Here is a 22,388-nt window from a genome sequence, read left to right on the forward strand (position 1 = left end):
CTCTCTCTCTCAAAATAAATAAACACTTTTTTAAAAAAATTAAAAATAGAACTACCCTGTGATGCAACAATCACACTACTGGGTATTTACCCAGAAAATATAAAAACACTAACTCAAAGGGATATATGCACCACTATGCTTATAGCAGCATTGTTTACAATAGCCAAATTATGGAAACAGCCCAAGCATCCATCATAAAAAGAATGAAATCTTGCCATTTTCTAGGACATGGATAGAGATAGAGAGTATAATGCTAAGCAAAGTTAAGTCAGAGAAAGACAAATACCATATGATTTCACTCATATGTGGAATTTAAGAAACAAAACAAATGAGGAAAGGGAAAAGAGACAGACAAGAGGAGAGAGACAAATCAAGAAACATATTCTTGATTATAAAGAACAAACTGTTTGCCAAACTGGTAACAACTTTTACCAAAGGGGAGGTATGTGGGTGGATGGGTTAAATAGGTGATGGACAGTAAGGAGTCCAGTGAGGGAAATCAAATAGCTATATCCTGGGTTAGGAGATTATAGAGAACGCATTGCAAAGCAGAAAACTGCTTTCTGGTCTTGCTGAAAACAGTAGTCATGGTTCACTTACCTAGTTAATGTATACCTAGGGGGCTTTGCTTATCTAGTTAATGTATATCTAGGGGTTAGATAGCCTGTGCTCAGAAATTCCTTAGACCATGTTATCGCTTGGGATATTTTACCCTGTCTCGTTTTTCTGCACATATCTATGCATTCTTACTGGCACGTGGCCCACTGAATATTGTGCGATGTTACCCTAAATGTATGCTCAACAAATACAGGAGCTTGAGAGCATCTCAGGGAGACCTCCCTTAGACTCCCTTCTCACCTCCCTTGACTTGCATGGAGTCTTGAGTAATACTTACTGCCATCCCTGCCTTTGCTGGACAAAGCCGAGAGCCGAACCCACAGTGCAGTTGTCATGAGCTGAGCACTAGGTAATGTATAGAATCGTTGAATCACTATATTGTACAGCTGATACTAACAGTATGTTAACTAACCGGAATTAAAATAAAAGATTTAAAAAAAAAAAGAGTGCATGTAAGTGTGTGTTTCAGTGATTTCTCTAGGAATTGTATTACACATCTTTAATTTATTGCAACATATTTCAGGTTAGTCCTGATTTAAATTTGGTAGATATAGAAAAATTTTACTAATAGAGCTCAATTCCCTTTAACACCTTATTTGCTAATATTGGCATATGTATTATGTCTACTTATTTATGTTATATATCCAACAAGATCTTTATATTCTTATTTTTAAACAAACATGTCATTTAAAGAAGTTAATAGAAAAAAACATGCATATATACACGTGCTTGTGCGTGTGTTTGTGTGTAGGTTTGTGTGTGTGCGTGTACTAACAAATTATAACTTCTGGGGTTGTTCTTTCCTTCCCATAGATCACTGTTACCATCTACTTTACTTCTGACTTTCATAGTTTGTATAACACAAGGCTGATAAAGCTGGATTATTCCCATTTTTATTTATCTTTAAATGTATTAATTTCATTTTATTTCTGAAGGATAGTTTCACTGGATATAGAATCCTTTGATAGCAGCTTTGTTCATTTGTTTGTTTTGCTTGTTATTTTCCTTTCAATTTGTCATTCAATTGTCTTCATACTTTTTTTTTTTTTTTGGTCATAATCAGATGTTTATCATGCTGTTGTTTCCCACTAAGGGATGTGTTGCTTTTCTTTTGGTTCTTCCATGATTTTGTCTTTATACTTTGCTATCATCAACTTGATAGATAATATAGTGTGTGTGTGTGTGTGTGTGTGTGTGTGTGTGTGTAAAATTAAAAAGTATATATGTGTATGTGTGTTTTGTGTGATTATCCTACTTGAGCTTCTTGGATGTATAAGTAATGATTTTTTCTCATTTGAGAAATTTGACATTATGTTTTCAAATATTTTACTTCTAGCTTCTTTCTCTTCTTCTTCCAGATTCCATTTTAATATGTGACAGAATTCACTCATAGCATATCATAGGTTTTAGGTCAGTCAAAATAAAATCTCCTTTTCCTGGTGTCTACTTAAATTTTCTGGCTCACTTTGCCACAAATTACCTTTTCCTATTTTTTTTCAATATAGCTTTACTGAATGTATCTAAGTTTTTGAAAAACTGCTCTACTTTTCTCACCATCTACTCTTTGAAAGAGCTACTACTTCTTTATAAAATATTCATCCCCAACTTCCTTCACTAAAATAATAAGTATTTATCTTTCATGTGTCAGCTTAATCATTCATATCTCCAATGAAGCCATAGTTTCTGTCAAAACCATCCAAAGTAAAAGAAACCCAAAATTTCAACATTTATCCTAACTTATGAAAAAAATACATTTGTGCATTCATAGAAGGTTCTTATTTTTTAAAATGTCCAATAGCTCAAAGTTAGATTCCTAGTGCTTAAATAACAGATACTAGCTCAAAATTTTTGAGAGGGAAAAAAAGTACTTTGCCAAAATTCTCAGTTACATTGACTTTCCTCGTTTTTGTTGTGTAAATTAAAAACCATATATCTAAACCAAGATGATTCACTACTGAGATATCTGTCATGTTCAAGGGACAAGATACAAATAGACCACTGTGATATTTCCATTTTGATCAACCTTAAAGACATTCAACTCAAGATTCTTACTTCTAGATAAAGTATTCTGCTGGAATTCCTGAAGTTTGAAAATATCAGTATGGGGACAGGGTGGTGACAGCAAAGATTTCAGTCATTTTGAAAAGTATTATAGATAAGCATGTTGACATAAACATGTGAACTATATATATTTTGATATATATGGAGTATATATCAAAAGTAAAATCACAGTATAGCAAAAAGATCTTGGAAGAGTATATTAAAGTAGATTAATATCAGAAAGTAAACACATAAACAGCATAGCATAGAGATCACTTCCTGAAATATAGAGTGATTTAACTCAAATGACTAACAAAAGAAAATTCTTTGCCAATTTTTTATTGATGCCACGATTATTATAGATTAAGCAAATGTTCTTTCACTGAAAGCCATACTTTATATCTGAAATAGTTGTTAAAGTTTATCTTAATTTGGAAGCTTAAGTATAAAAAAAGTGACTGCTATAAACTGAAATACACCTCTGCAGAACACTGTTACAGTCATCTCTTAAAACATCAATATTAACATGGGGGATTCAAAGATGTATATATTTTCATTCTAATATAGAAAATAAATAAAATAGGGGAACCTGGATAACTCAGTCAGTTGAGCATCTGACTCTTGATTTCGGCTTAGGTCATGATCTCACAGTTCGTGGGATCGAGCCCCGCATGGGCTCTGTGCTGACAGCACAAGCCTGCTTGGGATTCTCTCTCTCCCTCTCTCTCTGCCCTTCCGCCTCCTCAAAATAAATAAACTTAAAAAAAAATAAATAAATAAAATATAATCTTCTATTGATTAAAAAGATTTAGCCAAAGCATATTCTAATTATTAATCTTCTTTTCCTGGGTTCAATTTTAATTTTAATAAAGTGATGGACTATTCCTTCTATGAGTGTGTCTCAGGAAGAAAAAATTCAAAAGAGCTAAATAAATAAGTATCCCTAATTTACAATTTAAATAGGAAAATTCTATCTTACCTACAAGTGCTAAAGCACAGAACACCATAAAATGGTTGAACTGACTCAGACATTGGGGCTACTGCTTTATTCCATCAAGTCTAGAAAGGTGGAACTTCAGACTCAATTTTATTGCTGTGTTTCTAAATGTAATGATGAAGATAACAAAACTAATCCAAGGTCGAGGATGAACAATTATCATTATCTCCATTGTGAATGATGTCTATCCTTAGTGGAAGGCAATGTTTTAAAGTAATTTCTTTTTTTTTTTTTTTTTACTCTAAATTAAAGGTGGTAAGACATGGTAAAATTTGGATTCTATTTCCATTTCATCTTTTTTTTCCCTCATGCATTTATCCAACTGGCCTCTTGTACTGTTTCAGTACAAGGATAATTTGCTTGAATCATTGTGGTGAGCCAAGGAGAATGAAAATAGGTAGATAAATATAACTAGCCGCAAAGTCATTTTGTAACATTGTCACTCTGGTCAATTTCAAAAATTTAAGGCAAAGAATCGGTTAATTCAGGATAATGGGCAATGTTAGAGGTCCCTTAAAATTTAGGAAAGCATCCATTTAATATTAAGAATAAAGTAAAGTCACTAAAATCTGGATAAAATTTCAGCTAAGATATGTACTAAGTGTAGTAGACAGAATGACTGAAAAATGTCTACGTGCTGATCCCTGGAACCTATGAATATGTAGTGTTACATGGTAAAAAGGATTTTGCAAATGTAGTTAAGTTTACACACTTAAACAATTTTTTTATGTTTATTCATTTTTGAAAGACACAGAGAGACAGAGCACAAGCAGGGGTGGGGCGGAGAGAGAGGGGGACAGAATCTGAAGCAGGCTCCAGGCTCCGAGCTGCCAGCACAGAGCCTGACACAGGGCTTGAACTCATGCTGAACTCATGAACCTCGAGATCATGACCTGAGCCAAAGTCGGACGCTCAACCACTGAGGCACCCAGACGCCCCAAGTTTACATACTTTAAAATAGGGAGATTATTCTGCATTACCCATCATTCAGGCTGGCCCAATCTAATCACATTAAGTCTTTAAAAGCAGAGAACTTTTTTGACTGGGGTCAGAAAGAGGTAGCAAGAGAAGTCAGAGAGATTTAACGTAAAGAGTGAGAAGGACTCAATCCACCAATTTTGGTTTGAAAATGGATGAGGTAATATGATGAGGAATGCCTTAAGAATCCGAGAAAGGCTTCTAGCTTATAGACCTCAAAGAATTGAAACTTCAGTCCTACAACTGCAAGGAGCTGAATTTGGACCATAATCTCAATGAATTTGGACGCAGATGCAGCCCCAAAGCCTCCCAAAAAGAACACAGCTCTCTTAACACTTTGATTTCATCCTTGTGAAACGGCAAGCAGAGGACCCAGCTTGTTGCTGTCTACCCTTGTTTTGTGCCCCATGAACTGAGATAACAAACGGGTGTTATTTCAAGCCACATAAGTTGTGAAGTTTGTTATATCGCCAATAGAAAACTAATACGTTAACATAACAAACTCTTCATAATAGATTCCTGAACTTTAATTTGTACTTTTGTAATAAAGATATTAATATGCTGATCTAAATAAAATGGGAAAGATACTAATCTAAAATATTTAGCAATATAAGTATTCTGTAATATATCTGTCCAATATATAAAACTTCATTTAAATATATTTTCCTGTATCATTAGATCTACTACATAAATCTGAGTATAAACAAGCTATAAAATAATAACAATCATGAGCTACCACAGTCAAAGGAATAAATATCTAATGGTGTAGCTAGGACATGCTTGGTGATGTTGAATGGAATGCTTCCTAACCTTTGCATTTCTGTTAAATGAGGCTTTCTTCCCTATCAGGAAGCTATCCTCCCTTTGAAGACAAGAGGAAGACACACTCAACATTCTGAAATAAGTGACACTGCATGGATGAGATAATTACCAAATTGAGGGTAAAGCCAGGAACACAGTCATATTAACAAAATCATCCTCTAACAATAAAGAACGTTTGCCATTTTGTGAGGACCATTACCAAAATCAAACTTGCTTTGTTAGTAAAAATGCCAAAAATACTTATGTACTTCAACTATGAACACATGGTTCAACAGAAATCGACAATGTGGAACTTGGCATTGATAAAAATATCTTTTTGCCAAACAGATGTACAAGACATGAAGAAAAACAGCTGCTAAGCAAAACAAGTGAAAAGAAAAATTGAGGTCAGAAAATAAAATGAATTTTCAGGTAGGTATATTTTTGTTTTTCTCTAAAGGTAGTAGACAGAAAATAGTTCCTGAAGCAAACACTACATCTTTTAAAGATTACATCGTATGCTTTTAAGTAAGTTCTATAGTAAAAAAAAAAAAAAGTATAATAAAAATTCCATAGTAATGTTGTTTATATTAAAAACAATCTTTTTGTTGGTTTCATAAAATTTTGAATTAGGGAATCTCCTAAGTGTTACATTGAAGTCTCAAGCCCAGATTCTTTTATTCAGATAAGGAAGGTGCTCTACAGAATCTTATTCTATTAAGCCTTAGTTCTTCTTTTTAGTACATCAAATATTAAAATGCCTTTAGGGGCACCTGGGTGGCTCCGTCGGTTAAGTGTCCGACTAAGCTCAGGTCATGATCTCACAGTTCATGAGTTCTAGCCCTGCATCAGGCTCCGTGCTGACAGCTTAGAGCTTGCTTGAAGCCTGCTTCAGATTCTGTGTCTCCCTCTCTCTCTCTCTCTGTCCCTCTCCCACTCTGCTCTCTCTCTCTCAAAAGTAAATAAATAAACATTTAAAATAAAATAAAAAAAATAAAATGCCTTTAAAAATCCCATATAATGTTGACACCGATATTTGAACTTGATGGCTTTTTTTAATGCTTTCAAAATTGTATTGCCTCCATTTGAGGACAAATGTTTAAAAACTTTGAACCAGTTAAAAATACCTAATATGTATGAAAATTTTTTCTTCAATATGTTATACTTATATAGCTTTAAACAATGTTGGTGAAGAGATTTTATTAAGATACAGACTAAAAAATTTTAGAAGGTCAGAAAGTAGGCACACTTCTACAAAACATATATATCTCTAATATTTAACTTGGAGAAAACATTTTCAGCTATAAATACTGAGTAGTCCAAAGATTAACACTAAATTCTCCAACATTTTGATTCAAAAGGCTTTTTCAAACACATTATTAACAGGCCAACTAGAAGCTACATGTAGTCTTTGATAGTGTGAAAGGATAAGTTGACAATTACCCATCTTTGCTACCAGAAGGACTGACATCAGGTATTATGGAAAGCAGGCTTTCAATAAATATCATTTTATTCATACAAAAATTATTCTTGCTAAGCATATCTTAACTTATTATGAAATATAATTCAAGGAAATATCAGAAGAAATAGAAACACTAATGTCAAACCCTCCCTTCCTTTTTTAACTACTTTATAGAGGTATGATTGCTATACATACATAGGATTATCATACAAAGCTGTACATATTTAATGTATAAAACTTAATGAGTTTGGAGATAAGTATATATCCATGAAACCATTATTACAATCCATGCCATAAACATATCTATCACCTCCAAAAGTTTCCTTCCAACTTCTTAGTTATTATCACTATATTATTTTATAAGACCCCTTGGGGTGCCTGGGTGGCTCAGTCAGTTAAACCTCTGACACTTGGTTTTGGCTCAGGTCATGATCTCCTGGTTCATGGGATGGAGCCCCACATTGAGCTGCTTGCTGACAAAGCAGAGCCTGCTTGGGATTCTCTCTCTCGGTCTCTCTCTGTCCCTCCCTCCCCCATGCTCCCGCTTTCGCTCTCAAAAATAAACTTAAAAAAAAAAAAAAAAGAACCTTAACATAAGATCTACCCACTTAGCAGAATTTTAAGTATACAATTCAATATAGTTGGTTTTTTTAACAGTTTATTTATTTATTGATGTTTATTTATTTTTGAGCGAGAGGGAGAAAGCACAAGTCGGGGAGGTGGGGAGGGGATCAGAGGATCTGAAGTGGGCTCTGTGCTGACAGCAGAGAGCCCGATGCAGGGCTCAAACTCAGGAATTGAACCATGAGATCACCAACTGGGCTGAAGCCGGACACTTAACCAACTGAGTAATTCAGGCACCTGCTAATTGTTTGTTTTGTTTTTTTAATGTTTATTTATTTGGGGGGGGGAGGAGCAACAGGAGACGTAACGAGAGAATCCCAAGCAGGCTCCATGCTGGAGACCAACATAGCACAGAGACCAACAGGGGGCTCAATCTCACAAACCATGAGATCATGACCTGAGCCAATATCGAGAGTCAGATGCTTAACCAACTGAGCCACCCAGGTGCCCCTACAATTCAGTATAGTTAACTCTAAGCATTATGCTATAACAGTAAATTTCTAGGCCTTTTCCATTTGCATAAGTGAAACTTTGTACCTTTGTCTAAAGCCACTCTTTGTTCCCCACCCTTCAGCACCTGACAGCTACCATTTTACTCTCTGTTTCTATGAATTGGACTGTTTTGGATTCCTCATCTAAGAGGTATCATGTAGTATCCCGCTGTATTTAGGTTCTTTCAGTTTTCATAATGACCTCCAGGCTCCTCCAAGTTGTGGCATATAGCAGGACTTCCTTTTTCTTTATGGCTAAATAACATTTCATATCACCTTTTCTTTATTTGTTCATCATTGGAAATTTAGATTGCTTAGCTGTTATGAATAATGCTGCACTGAACATGGGAGTACAGATATTTCTTAGAGATTCTGATTTCACTTCCATTACATATGTATTCAAATGTGGGATTGCAGGGTCACATGATAGTTCTATTCTTAATTTTTTGAGGAAGCTCCATGCCATTTTCCATAGGGGCTGCGTTGATTTACATCCTCACAGCATATAAGGGTTCCAATTTCTCCAAATCTTTACCAACACAGTTATCTTTGTTTTTTCAACACTAACCATCCTAATAAGTGTGATCTAATATCTCATTATGATTTTGATTTGCATTTATTTCCCTGATGATTAATGATGTTGACCACCTTTTCAAATTGTTAGCCACTTGATGTTTTCTTTGGAGAAATGTGTATTTAAGCCTTTGTTGATGTTTTAATCAGGTTTTTGGTCTTTTTTTTTTTTTTTTTTTTTTGCTATTAGTTTGTATGAGTTCCTTGTGTATTTTTTAGATAAATTTTTATCAGGTATGTGATTTGCAAGTATTTTCTGTTTTTTTTTATATTTGTTCTTCCTCTCATTATTCAAACCTTCTTCCTCACCATTTCCTCATATACATATTTCACATATTAGAATGTTTACTGCAATATGACTGCCCTTTATTCCATGCTAATGAAATCAGTAAAACTTTCAACCTGAATATTTTTGCTTCATTAATATGCACATAATGATTTTTGCCACATTTTTCCTGATGAGAAATATCAGGTGTTCAATCAATTTAAAAATAATTTTGAATTTTAAAAATTATTTTACATATTTTCATTGATAAATTTTTAATTTTTAAATGTAATTTAGAAAAATACATGAAGTTTCCTATCAGGAGATTTATATTGTGATTTGAATTCTGCTCTAATAAAATTATACAAATTTGGTGTAGGAATGAAATCTTTTAAATTTCTAGGTTATTGGCTCAGTCTGTTGAGCATCCAACTTCAGCTCAGGTCATGGTCTCACAGTCCGTGGTTTTGATTCCTGTGTCAGGCTCTGTGCTGACAGCTGAGAGCCTGGAGTCTGCTTCGGATTCTGTGTCTCCCTCTTCTGCCCTCTTCCCTGCTTGTGCTCTGTCTCTCTCAAAAATAAATAAAAATTTTTATTTTATTATTTATTAAAAATTAATAAATCTCTAGGCTATTTTTTCAAATGTAAAAACACTTAAATTCATTTTTTAAGTCATGTTTCTATTTTAGCATTTTTAAGGATCAAAAATTAAATCACTACCTATATTTCAGCCTTCTATAGGTTTCTTTGATTTGAAAAGCTTTTAAATTTTCATTCAGAATGATAGACGAATTCAGCATTTCCTTGCATAAACTTTCATTAAATAAAGCTCTATTTTCTTCTTATGTAAAAATAAATTATAGCTTTCCTCCTCTAAAAAAATAATTAAATTTTTTTTTTTTATTTCCCTGCCTTCCACTTAACTATGGATGATATAACACAGCAATTCAGGGGTAATTCTATTCATTCTTCTTAGAAAGTATACTGGGAGGTCAATATTTTTATGCCAGTCAGGTCTGCTTTGTGGTTAACATCTTGGATTGTCATCGCTAGCTTGCTGAGTGTTACATGTTGATGGCAGAACTCCAGTGTGACATCTGACAGTTTGGAAAAAAAATCACTGAAAATTCTTTACACAGATAAACAAAATGCTCCAGAATACCCTTGAATGTTTCTAATTTAAATTTCAAAAACAGTGCCTGTTTCATTCCATATACTTGTCACTTTGCTAGTCATTGAAGAAATGCAAAGATGAATACCTATTTTTATCTTAAAGGCTTCACATCTCTCTCTAGCTTACTATTATCTCTTTGAGCCCCTGAATAGGGAGGAACAGTAATATTCTATCTATTTGATGGATAAGTAAACACACATTTAGAACAGGACTAGCCATAGTAAGGCCAGAAGACCAGTTTTCATCCCTGAGCTGTTGAATAATAGTTTAAGAGGAGATAGTACATTAATTAAAAGTGTTTAGAAACTTTAGAGCAATATGTCAAAGCAATTGCATATTTTTTGAATTTAACAGTAAAAACAGTGTTTATATTTTCTATGCCTTTTTTCATTTTTCTAGTAATTACATATATATTATAGAATATAATTATATATTATGTATAAATATATATAACATAAATATATATGATATATATATAATATTGCATTTTACAAAAGTTTTTATTTGTAATGAATGGGGGTAACTAGTACTTTATGAGAGACAGTTTAAGGAATATTGCTCTAGAAAGTTATTAAGTATAACCAACGACATTATTCAGTTGTTTATACCTCTAACATACTCTAGAACAATATATGGGTTGTTTCAAAGTAAAAAAAATCCTCAGCCCAACAACAGCAAACCCCGATATACCAGGTATGAAGCTTAGATATATGTATTTGCAAAATAAAACTAAACCCCCAAAATCTCCTAGTAAAAAAAAAAAAAATGAAAAATAACTGGAACATGTGAATCTAGATTTTAGGTACTAGGATCACCCGGTTGTATTCTACTTAACATTCCCTAAAAGAGTTTTCAATGATCACCAGTCAAAATCTCCTCCCTCATAAGTGAGCTCCTGTGAAGGCTCAGACTGGAGGGACGGTGCCAGCAGATGGAGGTTCCATCAGGGATGATATTGGCAGTCTCCAAGGTAACAGTTACCATGGCGAAGGAACAGCCTCCAGCAATGGCTAGCCTTAGTGTAAGAAAGGGAAGGCAGAAAATGTGATTGCATTTGTGACTGCTCTATAAATCCCTTGAGCAGATCGAGGAAGCACTGGTGCTGCACCTACCACCTTCCCTTAATTCTGGCGTATTCTTTCACAGATTGTTTGTTTGGTTTCATAGTCCACCCAAATGAAAAGATCCAAAGCCCGTTTGAATAGTCATACTAAACAATTTCCGTTCTTTATCATCCAGCTTAGATGAAGTTCCAGGAAAATACTTTGAAAGTCGCATCACTTAGAAGCTGTAATAACTAATAAGGAAGTTTTACAGGAAGTAGAATCAAATTAGCAATACTAAAAAATCTAGCATTTTCATATAACATTAGAATTTTCACTTTATTTTCACTTTCTCCAAAACGTTGTAGGTGTGACTGGGTACTTTCCAAAGGTTTAGCACTGTTTATTTGAATATCACTTGTGCAAGCTTGATGAAAGGAAATGGAATGAAATTATTATGTACCAGAAATCTTTATTATCACAAATTTGAATAAAAATGAGACATGATTTTGCTTAATTAATTTATTTTATATTTAACAGGGAAATATAAATTATTCTGAATATATTGGAATGGGAACTAAGGATTTAAGGATCCCTCTCCAGTGTTTAAAATTTATGTACGTATGATAAAAGAAAATACATAAGCTATTGCTGAATTATCCACAACTCAGCATGGAGGTGCTTCAAGAATTATAGGAAGATTAAGAATCCAAGCAACTAGAATACAAACAGGCAAATTTCTGGCAAAAATTACTTGCAGTTATTCTAAAGAAGGTCTGGTTAGCAGGTCATGAATAGACATGGGGAGAATTTTCTTAGTGTGCCCATTTTCTTGAATGGATGATTAATATCCTACCTCTCCTGCAAGTCAGAAAACAGTTTTTAAAAAGTCCACCAGAGTCATAGTGTAAACGTAATGCAAGTTCATGCCAGACCTTACTAGGGTGGCAGGCAGAGTGGAATAGGTGGGTCTAGTCAGATGGGCTAGCCACTGGATATAGTCTCACTTAATCCTCTCATCACACATTTACTTATAGCTGATTTAAACAAAAGGTGATAAAAAATTAAAAGGTGGTTATTATAAATTAGTAGTACCAAGAAACTCCCCCCCCCCCCTAAAAAAAGAATACCTTGTGGGAATGGGGTCCAACTGGAACAGACTGTAATATTCAAAGGACTTTGCCCTGAGGCACCACCCCAACCAACAAACTGAATTCAAATTAGGACAGAGGCTTAGGTGTGGGCTTTTAAACCTCCCTCAAAGTACACCACTTGTGCATTAGATCACATTCCTTCTTCACTACTTGAAGACATATCTCTGACAATTACTCTTCTCTTTCCTGCACCATCATGTTTTTGCCCATAAACATTACCCATAAAGCATTCAAAATGATGATACTTTGGGGTGCCTGGGTGACTCAGTTGGTTAAGCATCCAAATCTTGATTTTGGCTCAGGTCATGATATCACAGTTCATGAGTTCGAGCCCCGTGTCTGGAGCTGTGAGCATGGAGCCTGCTTGGTATTTTCTCCCTCTGCCTCTCTCCCACTTATTCTTTCTCTCTCTCTCTTTCAAAATAAATAAATGAACATTTAAAATGCTGATATTTTTCCCATCTTTAAACAAAAACCTTAACAGCATATTCCTCAGCTTTTCCAAATCCAATTCTCCTCCCTGTTTGAGCAAAAGTCCTACAGAGTTGGCATCACTTATGATTTACAACATCCTTCCTCTCATTCCCTCTTAAATCCATGCCAATCAGGTTTCACCCTTACTGTTTCTCTGAAATTGCTCTAATTAATTTCACCTTTTCAAAATACATTTCCTAGATGCCAAATCTCAGAGTCAACCCTCAGTCCTTATTTTTTTTTTTAAATTTTTTTTTTTTAAATTTTTTTTTTTTTTTCAACGTTTTTAATTTTTTATTTTTGGGACAGAGAGAGACAGAGCATGAACGGGGGAGGGGCAGAGACAGAGGGAGACACAGAAGCGGAAACAGGCTCCAGGCTCTGAGCCATCAGCCCAGAGCCTGACGCGGGGCTCGAACTCACGGACCGCGAGATCGTGACCTGGCTGAAGTCGGACGCTTAACCGACTGCGCCACCCAGGCGCCCCAGTCAGTCCTTATTTTTGACCAAGCTGCAGCTTGTGGTTGAACTCCTAACTCACTGGTCTCTCCTTAAACTCCTTTGCTGCTACTAACTTTTCTTTTTAAGTCAGAGTGCTCCCAGGTATTAGTCTTTGATATTCTTTGCTTTTCTGTCTATGCCAAAGTCCAAGGCAGAATTCATCCTCAGAGCTTAAATACAATTTATACAGTTACACCTACATTTATACCATCAGACACTCCCCTCCCAAACGCCACACTTACCTGCTAACTACGTATTTCCTAAGCCGTCAATACACATCTTAAACTTATGTCCAAACTGATCATCTGATTTCCCCAAAACTCCTTATTCTCTTATCTTACCCAACTTGATGGATACTCCATCCTTCCACTTGCTTCTCTCCTTCCACACCTCACATAAAATCTACCAGGAAATCCTTAAGTGTATATCCGAAATCTAACCACTGCTCACTATGTCCATTGCTATCACCCTTGTCTGAGTCACCATCATCTCTTGTCCTAATGGTCTCCTTCCTTCCATTCCCGGACCTTAACAGTTTTGTGTTAACAAGTATTTATTTTGAAATTTATCATTTCATGTGTGTCTGTGTCTGTGTTTAACTCTGCTTTAAAGTCTGAAACAGTTCCCCATTTCACTCAGAATAAAAGCTAATGTTTTAAAAAAGCTGACAGGTCTCTGAATGACCTGCGGTGCCCTGACTTCCTCTTCTGACACTGCTTTACTCATTCAATTTTAGGTGAATTGTCATCCCTGCTATTTGCTCTAGGTTTTTCCTTTGCCTAGTCAATTCTTCCCCTAGATATCCATTCTAAATGTCCCCTCTATCTACAGCTCCCTTTCTTTAAATGACTATGTGTCAAACTTTTGACCAAACTCAAGTCTCTATTAAAATCCTCCCTACCTGTATCATCTATACTTGTAACCTGTACCCAACCCTATCACAGGCATTAGTATACTAAAAGAAAACAAAATCTAAAACAAGAATTCCAAACTAATCAAAAATATTCACCAGTAACAGAAATAGTATTTATGGGTGAATATAGATGATATTTTCCCTTCTATTAATTTCTACAATCGATAATTTTATATTTTTTACAAAAAAGAACACCGATGCATTGTGGACTTTTTAAAGATATGCGGAAATAAAATGAATTAAAATTATAGCACAAAAGATGAATGTGATAGTTAATTCTACGTGTCAGTTTGATTGGCCACAGGGTGCCTAGATTAAAAATTATTTCTGGATATATCTGTGAGGCTGTTTCTGGATGAGATTAGCATTTGAATCAGCGGTCTAGGTAGAGTGCTCTCCCCACTGTGGGGGAGGGGCATCATGTAATCCATTGATGATCTGAATAGAACAAAAGGAAAAGGAAAGAGGAATTCACCTCTTTTTTTTTCCCCCCTGCCTTTCTACTTGAGCTGGAACATTTCATCTCCTCTCCTCTTTTCTTGCCTTCAGACTCAGACTGAATTACACCATTGGGTTTCCTGGGTCACCAATTTGCAGATGGCAGATTGTGAGACTTCTTAGACTCCATAACAGTGTGAGTGAATTCCTCATAATATATAAATCTCTCTCATATATATAGAGTGTGTTGACAGATTTATAGTGGAACAAATTTTTTCTAGCACTTAGAATTGATAAATATTGAATTCAAAACATCACAGTAACCCAATATGTACATATATGTGCATTTTATAGGTATTTTACTATATGGAAATATATGTATTTACCTTAAAATCATACTGTTGAGATTAATAATGAATCAAGAAAAACTGTGCATATTTTATAATGTTTTTATTGTGGAATATATCTAAAGCATTCATCTTAAAATTTAGAAGTGTAACTATTTATATCATACAACAAAAAGAATACTTAACATTAAAAGCATATATAATAGGGGTGGCTAGCTGGCTCAGTTGGTTAAACATCCAACTCTTGATTTTGACTCAGGTCATAATCTCAAGGTTATGAGATCGAATGAGCCCCATGTCAGGCTCAGTGCTAGGCATGGAGGCTACTTAAGATTCTCTCTCCCCCTCCCCTGCTCACTCCCAATCTCTCTTAAAAAATATATATATGTATATATAATAAATATATATATAGAATTTTATATATTACAATAAATGTATATATATGTATATAAACACACATGTATATGTGTGGATCTCCTATTGATTCTGCTTGTCTAGAGAACCTTAACACATGGGGCATGGGAAAAATGCACTTATACAATTTTAAGAGTCTTAATGATAGGTAAAGTATATAATATACTTTATGGGAGACTATAATGAGTTAAAAGATACATACTTATAAACCCTGGAGTTGCACTCTATGCAATAGTCACTAGCTACATGTAGGAATGTAAATTTAATTTAAATTAATTAAATTACAATCCTGAACTGGACACTTGCGTTTTAAAACATTTCCATTATCATTGAATGTTCTCATATGTATCACTGCCTTAGAGAACCCCCCCACACACACAAAAACCCAGAAAGATAAAATAAACAAATAGAGATAATAAGATGAATGCTAGAAATACTCCGTCCAAAAGATGGCAGAAAAAGAGAAAAAAAACAAAGAATGAGACAAAAACACTTACCAAGATATTACAACTAAATTGCACAACCACATCCAGAATTACACTAAACATAAACATTTATTCTTTCCCAAGGAACATGGAACTTTATCAATGGAGACAAATATGATGGGTCATAATAGAAATCACAGTAAATTTGGGGCGCCTGGGTGGCTCGGTCGGTTAAGCGTCCGACTTCGGCTCAGGTCATGATCTCACGGTCTGTGAGTTTGAGCCCTGCGTTGGCCTCTGTGCTGACCGCTCAGAGTCTGGAGCCTGTTTCAGATTCTATGTCTCCCTCTCTCTCTGCCTCTCCCCTGTTCATGCTCTGTCTCTCTCTGTCTCAAAAATAAATAAACGTTAAAAAAAAAAAAAAAGAAATCACAGTAAATTTAAAGAATATTAAATTATACACATTATAGTATTGGATCACAATAGAATCATGTTAATAATTCTATTAATAATACATATTATTATATATATATAATATATAATGTATATATATAATATATAATACATATGTATAATAATATATATTATATATATTATATAATATATATAATATATATATCAAAATTTGTGTAGTGCAGCTGAAGCATTTCCAGAGGGATACTTACAGCTTTTAAAGTTTATATTAGAAAACAAGAAAAGTCTAGAATCAGAAATCTAAGCCTCCACTATAAATGTCTAGAGAAAGAAGAGAAAATTATACCCAAAAGGAAGAATTAGACATAAGAACAGAGATCAATGAAACAGAAGATGGCCTATCAATGGAGAAAATCAATGAAACCAAAGTGGTTACATTAAAAAGATCAATAATGTTTATAAACCTTTAATTTGACTGATCAACTTAAAATGGGAGTGAAGATAAATTACCAAGATCAGACAAAGAAAAGAGGCACTCTTCAATATCCTATACCAATCAAAATGATAACATAATATTTCTGCCTATAAATCTGACAATCTAAATGAAGTAGATAAATAACTTGAAACCACAAATGATCAAAACTGACATAAGAAATACTTAGAAATTTGAAGAGCCATAATGGAACATCTGAGACACAATAAGGCACACAAACATCATTAACTTGGTCTCATTTTTACTGCTCAACTTAATACCTAAATTATCAACCCACAATAGGACATGTCCTCACTCAGGTAAAAATCCTATTTGAGTTAACAAATCACCAGAACTAGTAAGAGTGTTCATAAAATTTGCCAGATAGAGGAGATCTCTTTGAAAAATAAAATAGTTTGGGCACATGAGCAATAGTAACTAGAAAATGTAGAAATAACTTCAGGTAGCAACTAATAAGAGATATTTTTGTAAAAGATTTCAAAACTATTAGATGTAAATTTTAAAGGATCTAGATAAAAAGGAAGACATGTCAAGTTCATAGATGGAAAAACTTAAAAATATGTTAATGTTCCTCAGCATAAACTATAAATTTAATACAATTTCAAATGGAATTCCAAATATTTATTTTTATATTTCATGAAACTCATACTAAAATTCATATGGAAGAATAAATATCAATAAATACCAAAACAAATTGAAAAGAGGTTCAAAGATAGAATAGATGCCCTATATGTCATGAATTTTGTCTGGCATAAATATAGCAATAATTATATACAGAAGAAGAGGTAAATCAATAAACTATATTTTAGAAATACCCTTACTTTCCTGTATATTGTTATTGAGCTTTTAATTCTCATAGCTTCTTTTATTTGATTAGTGTTTCACCCTTCTGCTAGAAAAAATATTGCTGATTATTACTATATTATTATCATAAAAAATGTGGGGTTAGGGCAGGGACTTTGACCCTAGGTATATGTCCAGGACTTCTAACAGTGATTATTAAATATTTGTTGAAAGAAAGAAAAGATAATGAAAGGCATATGATAGAGGTTGAACCACCAATCAGTAGAAGACTTTGGGGAAGCCACTCACCTTATGTAGAAAACATAAAGTTAACTATATAATACATGCCAAACATTGAAGCAAATTGTAGATGGATTTAAGATTTAAATATCAGCAGTAAAAATTTTAAAAACTATGGGGAAATAAGAATACGGTAGTATCTTTATTATCTTGGGATAGGAAAGGACTTCTTAAAGAAGAATCCAGTATAAAGAAAACACTTCAAATAACAAAATACTGAAATAACTGGATAGAAATTTTGAGAAAATAAGATGCATATGATTCTTGTTAAAGATATACACTGGAAAATTAATATGTCTTAATTTATATTGGGGAATTGAGAACTAACTTAAAATTCAATATGCACAGCTTTTCAGAACAGAATATCTAATACAATGGGTTTTTTTAAAATAAATTTTTTAATGTTTGTTTATTTTTGAGAGACACAGAGAGAGTGTGAGTGGGGAGGGGCAGAGAGAGGGAGAGGGACACACAGCATCAGAAGCAAGCTCTAGGCTCTGAGCTGTCAGCACAGAGCCCGATGTGGGGTTCCAACGCATGAACTGCAAGACTGTGATCTGAGCCGAAGTCCCAGGGCTAACGGCCTGAGCTACCCAGGCGCCCCTGTGAATGTTTTTCTGTGACCTCTTTCTTCTTCTATGCTGTAGACTTATTAGACTATGAACCCTTTGATGATGTATATAAGAAAATCATTCCACAAAGATGCACAGGATAGAAAGTCCATAGTCACCATACCAGTTGAACTTGGAGGTGACAAGTCTCCATTTTGTTTTTGAGCAGCTGCATAATATGTAACCACCTTTTATACATAGATTACAGTTTATACACAGACTACTTTAAACAATTGAGAGGTACTGGTGTACTGTTTCTTCTGATTATATATTTTTGTAGTTAATGAGTTATTCTGGGCAGTGATATTTCCTATAGATGCTTTTCATTGGATATTGTAAGTATTGAAGATACTAAGGCTTTTACTGAAAGCTTTCATGAGGAATCTCAGGATTATAAAGATGCTTATTTGTTCATCTAATTTTAGTAAGGCACAGTCACCTAAATTGCTTTTGTTGCAAAAGAAGTGAGCATGACAGCTAAAAGAGGTGAGACAAAAACCCTGACTTCTTTCATGCCTTTATGGAAAGAATGACAGTTAATGGGTAGAGAAAAAGCATGCATAACTTTTTCAAGGAAAATTGTATAAATGGGGCTTCTAACTGTAATTTAGAAAATCTGCTTGTCATGTACCTTTTCTACTAAGCAACATTCTAATTAATAGCAAAGTCTGGGTAATATTATCCTGTTACTGTAAATTGCAGAAATTGTGTCTATGAGAATATGTGTTAGGAAAGAGGGTAATGTTCAAATTCTGGAAAAGTATTTTGTAAACACAGAAGTCTGAAAGGCTACAGGGTAAGTCCTAGCCTAGCAATCATAGCAATGTATTCTTTTTAGACTGTCATGTGAAGTGTACATTACTTTGAATTTGTCTTTTTTTTTCCTAGAAAAAATTACATTGGAACAAAGTTTTATATTTTTCATATAGGCTTATTTAACAGATAAATAATGCATGCAAGTGTGAATAGCAGTACCCCAATAACACACATTTCTTTTTAATTTATAAACCTCAAAGTTTACATCTTTAAATGTCTTTCTGATACATTGGACATCCCATGTTAGAACATTTTCATTTCTAGTCCAAGTAAAGATGGTGAGGCTGTAATTTAGAATACACTGGTAAGTGAAATTACTCCACTATCAATAAAACAATAGTTACTAAAGGACAGATTTTGAAATAAAAGCAGTTACCAAGTTTGTAAACCCAAACACAATGGTTTTAAAGAAAAAGTATATGTACATATGGCATAAAAAAGTATTCACCAACTCTACTATCATTGGTACCTCCTACTGAATGCTTTGTGATATACAAATTAGTCTTATATAATAAACAATATTAAAGAAATCAATTTGGGGGGTACCTGGGTGGCTCTGTCAGTCAAACATCTTACTCTTGATTTTGGCTCAGGTCATGATTCATGGTTTGTGAGAATAAGCCCCGTGTTGGGTTCCATTCTGAGCATGGAGCCTGCTTGGGATTCTCTCTCTCTCTCTTTCTCTTTCACCCTCCCCTGCTCTCTCTCTCTCTCTCAAAGTAAATATATAAACTTAAAAAAAAAAAAACAAGGAAAGGGATACTATTTAAAAAATCAATTTTTTTTTAAACAAAGCTTAAGTTACATTCAGGATAACAGACTTCAAACTGGGAGGCTATTCATATAGAACACTCACTTCTTATTACCTTCTTTACATTCTGAAACAAAGCAGGAAGAGTCATTTCTAGGAAATAAATGGAAAGCAAATTGTAGCAGACCAAAAATTTGAGAACGTGATCGCTCATGTGAGCTAAAGTTAAGAACATTCTTTTTCTGCCTCCGTAAAAGACCAGAGAAGGAGACTTAGATTTGGGTTAATTATGTATAGCCAATTTGAGCAGCTATCATCCCTGTGAAGAACTAAGATGATGGACTCTTGAGTGTTGTTTTAGAAGGCCTGGAAGAATTCTTCATTTAGAGAAATGTGGGAGGGGTGGATACAACGTGTACTAATGTAAAGAGTGTATTCTGAATTTAGAGTCAGAACATGGAGGTAAATGAAAAAAGCAAAGCTCCTCGGATAGCCTGCATGACCCTGTGTGACCCAGCATCATTACCCTCTCTCCCATCTCTCCCTGCCTCCTGCTCTCCCCAGGCACCAGGGCTGGCTGGGGGCAGGGGAGCTGGCCTCTTGCTATTGTTAGACTTACCAGGTAGACTCCTGACTTGAAGCATTTGCACTTCTGCTTTTTCTAACTGGAGTACCTGTCCTCAAAAACCAGTTTGCTACCTCCCTCACTTTCTTTAATGTCACCTCTTATCGTGAGTGAGGCAAGAAAAAGATCATATTTTGTTTGTATTGGTTTTGCCTCAAACTCTAATGTGGTACTTACTATATTTGACTTCCTCAGAGGTTATAAAGATAGGAGACAGGAAAAACGAGAAGTAGACGAGATTTTTCTTCCCCGGAAACCATCGATGAAATTTGGACTTTCACTGCTTTGATAATGAAAAAGTGCAAGTCTAGTGTTCTTTGATTTGACAAATCCATGACAGCATTCATTCTTCCTGCAGCTGAGTTGAGGAGAAGAAGGTAAAGTCGGGGGAAGGGACTTAATCTCCAACATTAATTTTCATGTTCAACTAAGTTTCCTGGTTCTGATAACTGGACAAGAATATATATCTATGGCAATACCATCGGGTTAGCATTCTCCTCACCTAATCTGAAATGCTATCTAATTTGTATCAGTGAAGCCAGTAACTCAGGATTGTGATGGTCCTAGCAAAGTGTTCAGGCCATTTGTTGATTTTAATCACTTGTTTTTGAATAAAGAAACTAGGAATCCAAGCTTAGAAAAAATGAAAGGTAGGAGCAGTTTACTAACGTTATTTAAGTAACTCATATTTTTCAGAAACCTCATATTCTTCTTTAGATATAAAGGGTAGGAGGAGACTTGCAGGAGACTTTTTGAAATGAGATGACATAAAGGGAGAAATAAATACCTAGGACAAAAGATGAACTATAAAGCACATCATTTTGACTTTAATATTGTCCCTGTTAATGTGTGTAAGCCAATAGATTCACTATGTGTTTGGCATTACAATTTCCTTAATGATGACTACATTACATCGATAATAAAGTGGCAATGGATTTTGGTGAAAAAAATATCAAAACGTTATAAACTGACTAAAGAAATTATCATCTCTTACCATTCTGAGCAATTCACAGGCTCTTGAGGTATCAGCAATTTCAATAATTACTCTGAACTATTCTGTATACATACTAATAGGCAGAGAGCAAATACATTTTTCTTATTGCACATTCACAGTAAGAAAAAGGTTCTGAACAAATGTTGACTGAGCAGTTTGTCTCTGACACTCTCAGCTCACCCACAACTTAAATCTTCCTTTTTAATGATGTACTTATTCCACGTGCGTTATCTCAAAGAGATAATGGAAATTAAAATAAAGTGTATTAAATTTTTCTACATGGTAAAATCATACTGTGTTTCTAGTCAGAGATTTACTCCTATTGATCATGACCTATACTCTAAAGAAGGAATCTTCTCAGTAAACCAGAGTCCTATCAATAGTTCCCCTGTCATAATAATAAATACATGAAGCCATGGTCATTTTCAGAACACAAAACAATAACATCTGGACTTGATAAGAGTGATACAGTTGCAATTGGATTTTAGAGATCACCTATCCCATCACCTCATAGCACAAGCAAGGAAATTGAGATAGCAAGGTCAGAGAGCTCGTTAATGGCCTAACTCAGAATCCATGTTCCTAAGTGACTCCTTAAATATCATTATGTCCTTTGCCTGTAATGTTTCTTCTCTACTTGCTGACCCAAACCACCCTGACTCAGCCTAGTGAGTTCCTTTTCATCATCCAATATTCAAATAAAATGTTAAGGGGAATTCTCTTTACCACGCCTGTCCCCACTCATTATATTTGTCCTCACTGAGCATCTACATATAAGCCCGTAATTCTAAGATACATTTAAGCCTAAATTGCAATTAATTAAAAAAAACTGCCTCTCATCGTGAGATCAGCTTAAATAAGAACAATAT

At 34.4% G+C, this 22,388-nt stretch overlaps 1 long non-coding RNA gene across 1 annotated transcript in view; it reads left to right on the top strand.

Annotated features, from left to right (window-relative positions):
• The first annotated feature begins 831 nt into the window (after positions 1–831).
• LOC131497300 (uncharacterized) overlaps positions 832–22,388 on the top strand; it is a 37,903-nt gene continuing 16,346 nt past the window's right edge. The window contains exons 1-2 of the long non-coding RNA XR_009254897.1: positions 832–967; positions 5,783–5,866. This is a non-coding gene — a long non-coding RNA (uncharacterized LOC131497300). The remainder of the gene's footprint in view (positions 968–5,782; positions 5,867–22,388) is intronic.

Source organism: Neofelis nebulosa, chromosome 1 (genome assembly GCF_028018385.1).
Source record: "Neofelis nebulosa isolate mNeoNeb1 chromosome 1, mNeoNeb1.pri, whole genome shotgun sequence".
Taxonomy (NCBI): Eukaryota; Metazoa; Chordata; class Mammalia; order Carnivora; family Felidae; genus Neofelis; species Neofelis nebulosa.